General features: G+C 35.4%; 1 pseudogene; it reads left to right on the forward strand.

Moving 5' to 3' along the window:
- The first annotated feature begins 223 nt into the window (after positions 1-223).
- Positions 224-11,383, forward strand: LOC134255123 (uncharacterized; annotated as a pseudogene).
- Positions 11,384-11,392: the final 9 nt, after the last annotated feature.

The raw sequence follows: 11,392 nt of genomic DNA on the forward strand, positions 1-11,392 counted from the left end.
CTGGGAACGGTGAAGCGGTAAAAATTTCAAGTATGACTCGTACTTGAGATGGCACGGGGCGTTTCACCAAGAAGTCAATGACGGAACATCGTAGGAAACAAATAAGTAATTTACAGAAATCCATTTCTTTGCAAAATGACTCTTTTACACCAGCTGCTGGCAGGCTTTATACCTTGACCATTCTTATCAGAGCACTTTACAGCCTCCCGATGTTGGGAAACTATCTCAAGATGCATTTGATGATATAAATGAACTTTTTTTCTGGCAAATTGAAACCATTGAACTCATCACGTTTTGTTATTGATTTACATACTTTCTGTACAAATATGAAATGTACAGTTTGCGCAAGAAATGTTTTGTTGGAGGACGCGGTGGGAGTTTTACCTGCGGGAGTTAATGGCCATTTAATAGGTAAATGCTGGTCATGTTCCGAGTTTATACGTGTGGCGATGGACAAGACACATAGTAGGAAAGGAGATACCAATACGGGACCCAAGATTTTTGATGTAAACACCAAGCTAGCAACAGGTAGGCCTAATGTGACAAAAAACCTTGTGTACAATATATGTAATTTTATAAGTCTATATATCCATTATCCAAGTATCTCATTGTTTTGGTTATTTCCTATCCTTTGCATTGCTCTCACAAAACAATATATAGGTTAAAATTCAAGGTGAAAAAATGAATTTTAAACTTCAAGTTTTTGAATTTCACTTTCAACAAATACTTGATGGTACCCTGTATTATTTTCCCTCTTTTAAATAATAAAAAGCAATGAGGAAATATATGGAATTAAAGTAAATTTAAGTTAATACAAATACCACAAGAAAGTTGTTTTTATTTAACAGCAATGTACCATATTGGAATTGGGCCAACTCAGCTAAACAACGTTTTGTCAGTGTTAAATCTTCCAATGCCTGCATCCAAGACAATACAGAGGAGATGTGAGGAAGTTGGCTCTACACTTGAGAGGTTGGCTTGTGAGTCAACTGATAAAGCCCTCCAAAGAGAAGTTGAATTGTCAACTGAATTGTAAGAGATACTTCAATTTCTATCATACGTAGCAAATCATTTATATATCTGGTTACCAAACTGAACATGTTGCAACTTTCATCAGAATCTAAATCAAGTTGGTCAATGGTTATGTGATGATATCAAAAAGCCCAAAAGGTTGACTGAACAATATGTTTTTATACAAAATTTCAGGCACAGAAGGGCTATAAAAAACAGTTTTGGGAAATGTTTTGTTGTGGAATTAGTCAAAAAAAATATGCTAGGAACACAGTTAAATCTGCAGTTTGAACATTATATTAGAATTGCTCATCTTTTCTTTATTGGTCTTTTTTGCAATTTCAAATTATATATTCTAACTCTATCAAACATATTGTAGTTTCACCACTTTTGATGTGTGCTGATCAATCCACTGGAATTTCAGTAACAGCCAGTCCTGATCAAACTGTCAACATTGGTGCTCCTGCCCAAGGTAATTACTTAACAGATGAAGAATGTATTTAGCTGAACTTAGCTGAAGGCCAAAGTAAGCTTTTCTGATCAAAAATTGACTAGCTAGTTGTTGACTGCGGTTGTTGTCATTGAAAACTTTTCACAATTTAATTCATTTTCTTATCCAAACTCGACACAGAAAATCAGGTTTGTTCAAATCCTGACCCCCAGGGATAGGGTGGGGCCACAATGTCTGTCTGTCTGTTTCAACTTTAACCTATAACTCATAACTATTCAATGTCAAGGGCAAGTGTATACCACTTTATTCTACATCCCATTCAAGAATTGTGTTTCAATCGGGGACAGAGAGTGTTTCATAAACACATCTTCTGGGTTGTAATTACATGTAGCTGCAGAACTGTAGCTCTCCGAAAAAAAATATGTATAGACCACTGAGAGCTACAGTGCCAGTACCCATTGAAAAAACTGTATATTTATTGCGCACAAAAAAGTGCGCTATTTCTGGATTAATTCTTCAAAATTCTTACCTCAGTTGCAAAAAAGCTAGATTTGAATAAAATCTTTACTCCTCTATCAATTACTTTTGTAGATAACATTTGTACGAAGCGCGTTGGACCCAATATCTTACAAACCAAAATGGCAGTATAAATAGGCAAAATTTTCAATGATCTCAATTTCAGGACCAGGAGGGCTATCAAAAACAGTTATAAGGAATGTTTAGTGTGGAAACAGTTTAAAAATATTTAAGGAACACACAGTTTATATTTTATAGTAATATTTTGAAATGACAGTTTTTAAAGCATGGAGAAATAAATTGAAAACAGCGCACTTATTTGTGCGCAATGAATATACATTTTTTTCAATAGGTGGAACTGTACCTCTCCAATCTATCAATATATATTTTTCGGGGAGCTACAGTTCTGCAGTTAGGTTGTAATATCACCACAAAATATAAAATGAATTACTTTTTAGGTGAATTCCCAGAAACAGCTACTTTACCAGTGGAAAAGTCAACGAAATCAGGAACTGGTAAGATTTCCTTCTGTCATGAGTACACTCTTTCATCATCCAATATACCAATGCATGTATTATTCAAAAGCCAACATGTACATGTACCTGTATATTATTTTAGTTAGATAAATGGTAATTATTTATACATCCACTGGTAATTAAGTGATCATCATTCACTGCTTTACATACATGTACAATGTTTTGTAAATTTGTAGATTATCATGAAATAACAGCATCAGCAGATGGAACATACCAAAGACGTGGATCAGGGAGATGCCACAATAGTCTTTCAGGTGAGATTTCAAACTGAAATTAAGCTCACTTGGCCAAGAGAATCATTTTATATGCAGATTAATGTATACAGGATCTCTCATTTGTAGTTGGATATGAATTTTATCCAACGAGTTGTGTTTTTTTTAGCTCTTCTGAGCCAAAGGCTCAAAGAGCTAATGCTATTTGTGCGGTGTGCGTCGTGCGGTGTGCATTAACTTTTTAGAATATGGACCATTACTCAAGAACCCCTTGGTCAATTATTGTCAAATTTGTCACAGGGTATCCTTGGCCCAAGGGCTACCATTTATACTAAAATTAGGGGTGGGACCCTAAAAGAAGGGGAGATAATCACGAAAATAAAACCAATAGTACTGGTTGCTAAAAAATCTTCTCCAGAACCACCTGGCAGATTTTCCCCAAACTTATATAAAAGGGTCGGGATATGTTGAAGATTAAAAATTGTTCAAGGCATGACCCTGGGGCAAAGGGCGTGGTCTCAAGGTCACTTCAAAGTTGACCAAAATTTTCACTTATTAAAAACGTTGATATTTTGCTTACTATAGAGATTAGGATCATCAGATCTTGGAAGTTGATGCATCTCAGAACTTGACATCATGTTAATACAAAAATAGGTCACAGTGACCTACTTTTCAAATTTTACGGGCTTTTGTTTTCAAATTGATTTGGAGGTATATTTTGGACACTTTAAGGCCTATGATCATCAAACTTTGTCAGTAGATGCATCTTGGGTTTTTGGAAAATGTCGACCAAAAGGTAGGTCACAGTGACCTACTTTTGTCATTTTATGGCTATATTTAGGTATTTCGGGTACTTATTGGTTTAAAATCATCAAATTTTGTTATTTGATGCATCTTGGGTTCTCGGAGAATGATGATCAAAATATAGGTCACGGTGACCTACTTGTGACTATATTTAAGTATTCTAGGGTACTTACTGGCTTAGAATTGTCAAACTTTGTCAGTTTATGCACCTTGGGTTTTCGGAGAATGTTGACTAATAAGTAGGTCACTGTGACCCACTTTTTAATATCTCAAGTACTTATTGGCTTAGAATCATCAATCTTTGTCAATTAATGCATCTTGTGTCCTCAGAAATTTCAATCAAAAAGTAGGTCACCATGACCTAATTATAGTATTTTATAGTTACATTTCAATATCTTCAGCCCTAACTATCTAAGAATCATCAAACTTTGTCAGTTGATGCGTCTTAGGTCTTAGGATAGATTGTATAATTTATCAGAACAGCGATTCAAGGCCCTTGGGCCTCTTGTTTATCCCTGAGCCTGGGCGTAGTAATTCATGGGTGATTCTTTTTATCCCATGTTTAATATTTCACAATCAATGTTTTACACTGTTTTTATTTAGGACTCCACTTTAGTTTGCTTCATCACACTAACGCAAAAACCTTTGTGACTTCATAACTGCACTTAACTGTGGGATACGAAAACAATATGTGCACATGAGCTATATCCACGGAATAAAGGGGTAAACATGGGATAAAACATACTTAAGTTAATATCATAGATCATATCAGTCTGAGTGGCCCCATATCAGCCTGAACCCAGATAGCAGGATGTTATTGGACCTTTGTTGGGCCAACAATGCTCCTTATGTTGGGCCACCGTTTGCATTCAACATTGGGCCATCGGTAATTTGCTCATCGGCCCTTAATCAAACCAACTTGTTGGCTTATTATTGGGCCAATGTAACAGTTAATATTGGGCCAATGTTGGGCCAATGTATTATTTCAATATTGGGCAAACGTCATTTTTGTACAATTGGGCCATTGTAAGCAATTAATGTAGGGCCAACGGTAATTTGCTCATCGGCCCTTAATCAAACCAACGTGTTGGCTTATTGTTGGGCCAATGTAACAATTAATGTTGGGCCGATGTATTTTTTCAATGTTGGGCAAACGTCATTTTTGTACAGTTGGGCCATTGTAAGCAATTAATGTTGGGCCAACGGTAATTTGCTCATCGGCCCTAAATCAGACCAACTTGTTGGCTTATTGTTGGACCAACGAACGGATATCATTGAGCCATTGTTGGGCCACTTATTCTTTCAATATTAGGAAAACATCATGTTTTGGCCAACGTTGGTTTGTATCTTATTGGCTCTCCATCATGACAACTCATTTGCTCTTCACTGGTTGGCCACTTGTCCTCAAAATTGACAAACAAATATATACAATAAGGTTATAACAGTTTTGTAGTACAGTTTAATGGTAAAAGCCTTTTAATACTATCTATATATGCTAGATTAATAGTTTGATACATATTCTCAATATCTCATAGAACTGTCATCAACAAGTATTGCATTGTAAGTAGCTCTACATTTATTAAAAAAACTGAGGAAAAGGAAATCAAAATATAAAATTAAATTATGACATACTATAATTTTATTGCTCAGTGCATGAAGAAAACATTAATAAAGAACTATTTGATGCTCACTTCAAGCGATACATGTAGGGTTACATGACTGTATACTCCCTCTCTGATGTAAATCTATGCGCAAGTTCAGTAAATTACAGGTATCAATAAGCACGTCTAACAAATAAACAACGCCCTCCTGTTCTTAAAATAATACTAAAATGAATCCCGGCATTCTGTTTACTTACACAAAAAATGTTTCTGGCATCTGCATCGTGTTTGTAACCGACAAACAGACACGGAAAAGGGTAGAACTACAGGTATGTCACACTATATTACAGAAAAAAGTTAGGCACTGTCACTTTCCATCTGGTCCCTCTACTAAGTCTACTCTTCTCTCTCCCAAGTCTCCTCCTCTCCTCTCCCTTCTTTTCTTTTCTTCTCTGTCCGTTTCTTCCTACCCCATCCCTGTCCTTGGCATACCTTAGCTATTCTTTGATTGTGTTCTCAATGTCTTTTTAGAATCTCCAGTAGCACTAAAATTGTAGAATTTGGTACTTAATACATTTGTTACTTTTCTCAGTAAAGAGAAAACATACGATTAATTTTACAAGTATATCACTATATTTTTAAGCTGTCAATTAGGAATAACTGTCTTTTTTTGTTTCTTGGTGTGATTAAGTGATTAGCTTGCGTGATGAAGGCATTTATTCATAACATTTCTACGCTTGATCATCATCATCACAACGTTTGATCCAATGTTGTCCCATATAAAAAAATGTATTGAAAATTTGTCGTTACACTGAACAAATTTTAAATGAAAGAACCCAATTTATGTGTAGTACTGAATAAATTTTGTTTTAACTTCAACATGTTCAACATTTTCAAAATGTTTGATCATGTACTCGACGTTTAAGTGTATATAAGTAAATTAAGTGGTAGACTTCGGAAATTATTCTTCTAGACACAAATTTCAATCTAAATAAGGGGCAAATTATATATATATATTTATTGTTTTAACTGTATCAAAACACATTTTTTAATTTTATACTTTAATTTATTTTTCTTGTATAGAAACAATAAATTTAATCACTGATAATTTATTTTGATTTGATAAATTAAAAGAATTTTAAATTTATTTTACCTAGCTTGTATTTTCAAGTAGGAATAGTCGTAGATTTATTTCTGATCTGTTAATATAAATATTTGTAACAATTAAATGTTTATACACATTGGCCCAATGTTGGTCCAATATATCGGGCCAACATTGGGCCAAGGAGCAAAATGACACTGGGCCAACGTCATTTGCCAACATCGGCCTAATGTTCTTGTTGACGTTTCGCCAACAACGTCGCATTCATTGGGCCAATGTTGGCCCAATATCTCCAGAAATAACACTCTACATTGAGCCAACGTTGGTCCAACATATCGGGTCAACATTGGGCCGATGAGCAAATTTAAATTGGGTCAATGTCATTTGCCAACATTGGCCCGATGTAACCGATTACATTAGCCCAACGTTGGCCCAATGTTAGCATGCTATCTGGGTGCTGTGTTGACCCAACAGCACCTGGTTTCTGCACTTCCCCATGTCTGATTTACACAGATATGTACATGATATCGTTTAAAAACTAAACGTTAATTCAGCTATGCCGAGGCAAACATATTATTGATACTTACAAAGTGGATGCAGATATGCAAGGTATCAGTCTCATTACGCTCGCTCGTGTCAGATTAAAAATGGCGCGGATGTCTACCCATGATGCTTAGTCAAATTCATGGTATATTGGGCCAACGTAGGGCCGATGCCAATCCCCAAACAAATATTTTCTCTCATGATAATAGTTTTATGATATAGGCCTAATGCCAACAGTTAGCCCAACATTAGCGCACCGTAATACATAACCAGCTATTAATATTCCATGTTGGGCCATTGTTGGCCCAATCAAGGTAACCCAACATAGATAATAGAACCATAAGATTTGGCCAACGATGTTCTGCTATCTGGGTTATTACAAATAAATATTCAAAAAATAGAATAAAACACTCTTTGGTGCTGTGATCACTTAAGTGCAAAATTAAAATGTTGAAAATATCATATCTAAACAAAAGCAGTCATCCAGTGATAAGCATGGACATAAAAAGTCCTCTTAATTATTTCAGAATGTACCAACGTTGTCCCAACGTAAAGCTCAGCAGCTAATTATAAAATTGACACCATCAATTAGTTGGCAGTATGATAATTGGCCCAACGTTGGCCCAGTATAAATATCCCATCTTTGAAACACCTAAACAAAATAACACTTGTGTGTATTACAAACATTGTGCCAACGTTGGGCCAACATACTACTACCAACTTGATAAGGCACTTTCTTTAAGAGTGTATTACAAATAATGGGCCAACGTTGGGCCAGCATAATACTACCAACTTAATAAGACATTTTCGTTTAAGGGTGTATTAGAAACATCGGGCCAACCTTGGGGAAACATTCTACTTCCAACTTGATAAGGCACTTTCTTTAAGGATGTATTACAAACATTGTGCCAACGTTGGGCCAACATACTACTAAAAACTTGATAAGACACTTTCTTTAATGGTGTATTACTAACAATGGGCCAACGTTGGGCCAACATACTAACTACCAACTAGTAAATACACTTTCTTTAAGGGTGTATTATAAACATTGGTCCAACGCTGGGCCAACACCAGGATCCTTCATTCCTCGGAAACTAATGTGAAGGGAAGTTGCTTACGTTGTTCCAACATTGGGCCAACATAGGAATTCCGTCATGGTCGAGAAGGTTGACTTGGTAACATTGGTCCAACAATGATCCAACGTTATTCCCCCAACGCCAACCATACAACCTTTAACAAATGTTGGCCCAACATAGTCATGCTATCTGGGAAGAGGGTTGATAAGGGTCCTGAGGGCTGACATGAACTATGACATGGACTTAAGAATGTAATTTTCTATTTACCATATTTTTTAAATAATAAATATTTGAGTTCACTCAAAGTTGTTAAAGAGAGTCTCATGTAAGATATTGCATTATAAAAAATCAAAAAGAACCAATTTTAGGTCAATTTAAAATGGATAAAGACTAAAATTGAAGCATATGAATTGATATTATTTTCAATAAAATTGAAGTAATTAACTTTAAAACTTAAAAAAGAAATTAATTATCTTGATATGGAATTTTGTATGCTGGTCTAGCTGATAGGTGATATATATGTAGATTTTCAGACCGGTCATTGATAGGTGATATTGTCATATTCATATTCCCCTTATCACACAGTGTGGAATTGGTGTATTTACTATTAAAGTATATAAGATATTTTAGCTTATCTGAGCTGAAAAATCATATTTTGTCTGGCATCTATATACCTGTCTGTGTCTGCCCATTTGTAAACTTTTAACATTTTCAACTTATCCAGAACCACCGGTCCCCAATAACATCCAACTTTGCAGAAACCATCCTTGCAGGTGTAAAAGACTTTCAAATTTGCCCTAATGTAGAGTTAAGTCCCCTCTCAAGGGGATATAAAGTATAGAAATATTAAAAAAAAAAAAGGTTAAAAATCTTCTTGAGAACCAAATCACATGTAATTTCAAATTTTTTTTTAGCTTTCCTCTGTATGAAATATTTAAATTTAATCCAAATACGACCCCCAAGGAGCTGGAACGGAAAAAGCAAATGTATTGAATTCATATAGGCATTTACCATGATCTTGATCTCTGAGGGATCAAAGAGGGGTCCATAATGGGGGAAAGGGTGATTTAACAAAAAAAAAAGTTTTAAAGACCTGTATTTCAACTTACATGTATTTAGGTGCTGCTTCTCTCATCGGTAAGAGAACAGGAAAAGTAATAGCCTACACCGCTCGTTACAAAAGATGCAGGATTTGCGACATGGCAAAGGTGCAAAAGAGACAACCAAGACAGCATATATGTAGAAAGAACTGGAGAGCCTCTGCAAAAGCAGTGGAGCCAGACATGGTTGTAGAGATGTTGAAATGCACTAAGGAGAAAAAAGCTGTGGTGACGACTTTGATAGGGGATGATGACACAACGGCGTATAACAGAGCAAGACAGGAAGTTTGCTCCACGATGGAGAAAGTGTCAGACAAGAATCATGTCAAGAGAAATATTTCTTCTCAACTCTACAAGCTGAAGCCAAAGTATAAAGAACTATCAGTTAAAACGATAAATGCTCTAATGAAAGGCTTTAGTTACATGTTATCGCAGGCAAAGGGGAACAAGGATTATATTAAGGAAGGACTACAGTCAGTTGTGTACACCAGTTTGGAGATCATAGCCATTGCAAGACTTAGTGTTTTATTTCTAAGGATCCTACCAGGAAGCACAAAACCTTACCCTGGGGAGTCGATCTCACTGATGGCAATTTAAAGCACTCACTGCTAGCAGTATTCAACAACCTGGACCCTGAGAAGTTGTGCAAGCTTGATAGTAGTAACAGCAATGAAAGTTTTAAGAACACACTAAGATCTAAAGCCCCAAAAGACAAACATTACAGTGATGGAGGGAGTTTGGCTCATCGATTATCAGCTGCTGTGTGCCAAAAAAATGGAGGATATGGATATGTTTCTACGGTATTGTTTTTAAATTGTTTACCATTCTATACACTTATTGTACATAAACATAATTGGTTTAATATTTAAAATATAGAGCAATCACTCAGTATGGAGTTGTGTGCCTCAACATTAATTGGAGCTATATAGGTCCGCACCTTGTGTTGTATTTTTTTATGAAATCTTATCAGTATTTATGAATTAGTGCATCACTGATGTCCCTGTAAAAAGCTGTTACAATATGTCATGTCAAGTCTTCTTTAATAAGTACACATACAGTATTATGTTCCCCAAACGAAGTTGGGGAACATATTGTTTTTACTCTGTTTCTTATTATTATTATTATTTTTCTTCCTGGGAAAATTTTGTCCGCGAGTGATCTTGTAAACTACACATCCGACTAAGGTAAAATGTTTTTAGGGTCAGTAGACATGTTATGTAGATTTGCCGAACAAAGGTCATTCTGCGCGCACGTGCTTGCAAGAGCGCGCACGTGCAACAGTGAAATGACAGATTTAATTGATATAGGCGTAACTTTTTTAATTTTTGATGAAATGCTTTGAAACTCATAATGTAAGGATATATTAGTAATATAGACAAGATGACATGGTCAAAATAGCAAGATCTCACGCGCATGCACGTGCGCTGCAATCTGATTGGCTAAGACTAAAGTCTCAATATCTTTCTTGTTTTTTGACGAAATCCTTTGAAATTTTGAACATAGCCATGCATTAGGATATCCTACAACATGATATATAGAAATTATCATGAAAACACGTGCATGCACGTGCGCTGCAATCTGATTGGCTGAAATTTGAAATGGCTATATCTCCTTTGTTTTTTGACGAAAAGCTTTGAAATTTAAAACAAAGTCATGCATTAGAATATCCTACAATATGATATAGAGAAATTTTCATAAAATCACGCGATTGCACGTGCGCTGCAATCTGATTGGCTGAAATTTTAAATGGCTATATATCCTTTGTTTTTTTAGGAAATGGTTTGAAATTTAAAGCATAGTCATGCATTAGGATATCCTACAATATGGCAGAAAAAAAAATTCATGAAATCACGCGATTGCACGTGTGCTGCAATCTGATTGGCTGAAACTTTAAATGGCTATATCTCCTTTGTTTTTTGACGAAATGGTTTGAAATTTAAAACATAGTCATGCATTAGGATATCCTACAATATGGCATTGAAAAATTTTCATGAAATCACGCGATTGCACGTGTGCTGCAATCTGATTGGCTGAAACTTTAAATGGCTATAACTCCCTTGGTTTTCATCCAAACAGGATGGGATTTAGAACATAGATAGATATAAGGGACTCCTACAAGAAGGTATGATCATCTTGCACATGCACACAGTTGTGTCTTTTTTAATGAAGCTTACAGTGAATATGGCACCAAAAGGGAGTTGGGGAGCGTTTGGTACATCTGAACGGTCTCCGTTACAATTAGCACTAGTTACATATAAATTGTATTCCTACATTTGTTAATTAAGAAATGGTTTACTTAAGTACATAAAGTTTCAGTGAATTACTTGTTTTACTCAAATTACATTTACATGTAAAAAAAGTTTTTATTCATAAAAAATAATTTTTATGTCATTTTGTTATCTATATTAGGTTCATAAGAAGCTTGGACTAAGTAGGAGAA

This window comes from Saccostrea cucullata, unplaced genomic scaffold (genome assembly GCF_032062105.1).
Source record: "Saccostrea cucullata isolate Sc308-1 unplaced genomic scaffold, CSIRO_AGI_Scuc_v1 ctg16712, whole genome shotgun sequence".
Lineage (NCBI taxonomy): Eukaryota > Metazoa > Mollusca > Bivalvia > Ostreida > Ostreidae > Saccostrea > Saccostrea cuccullata.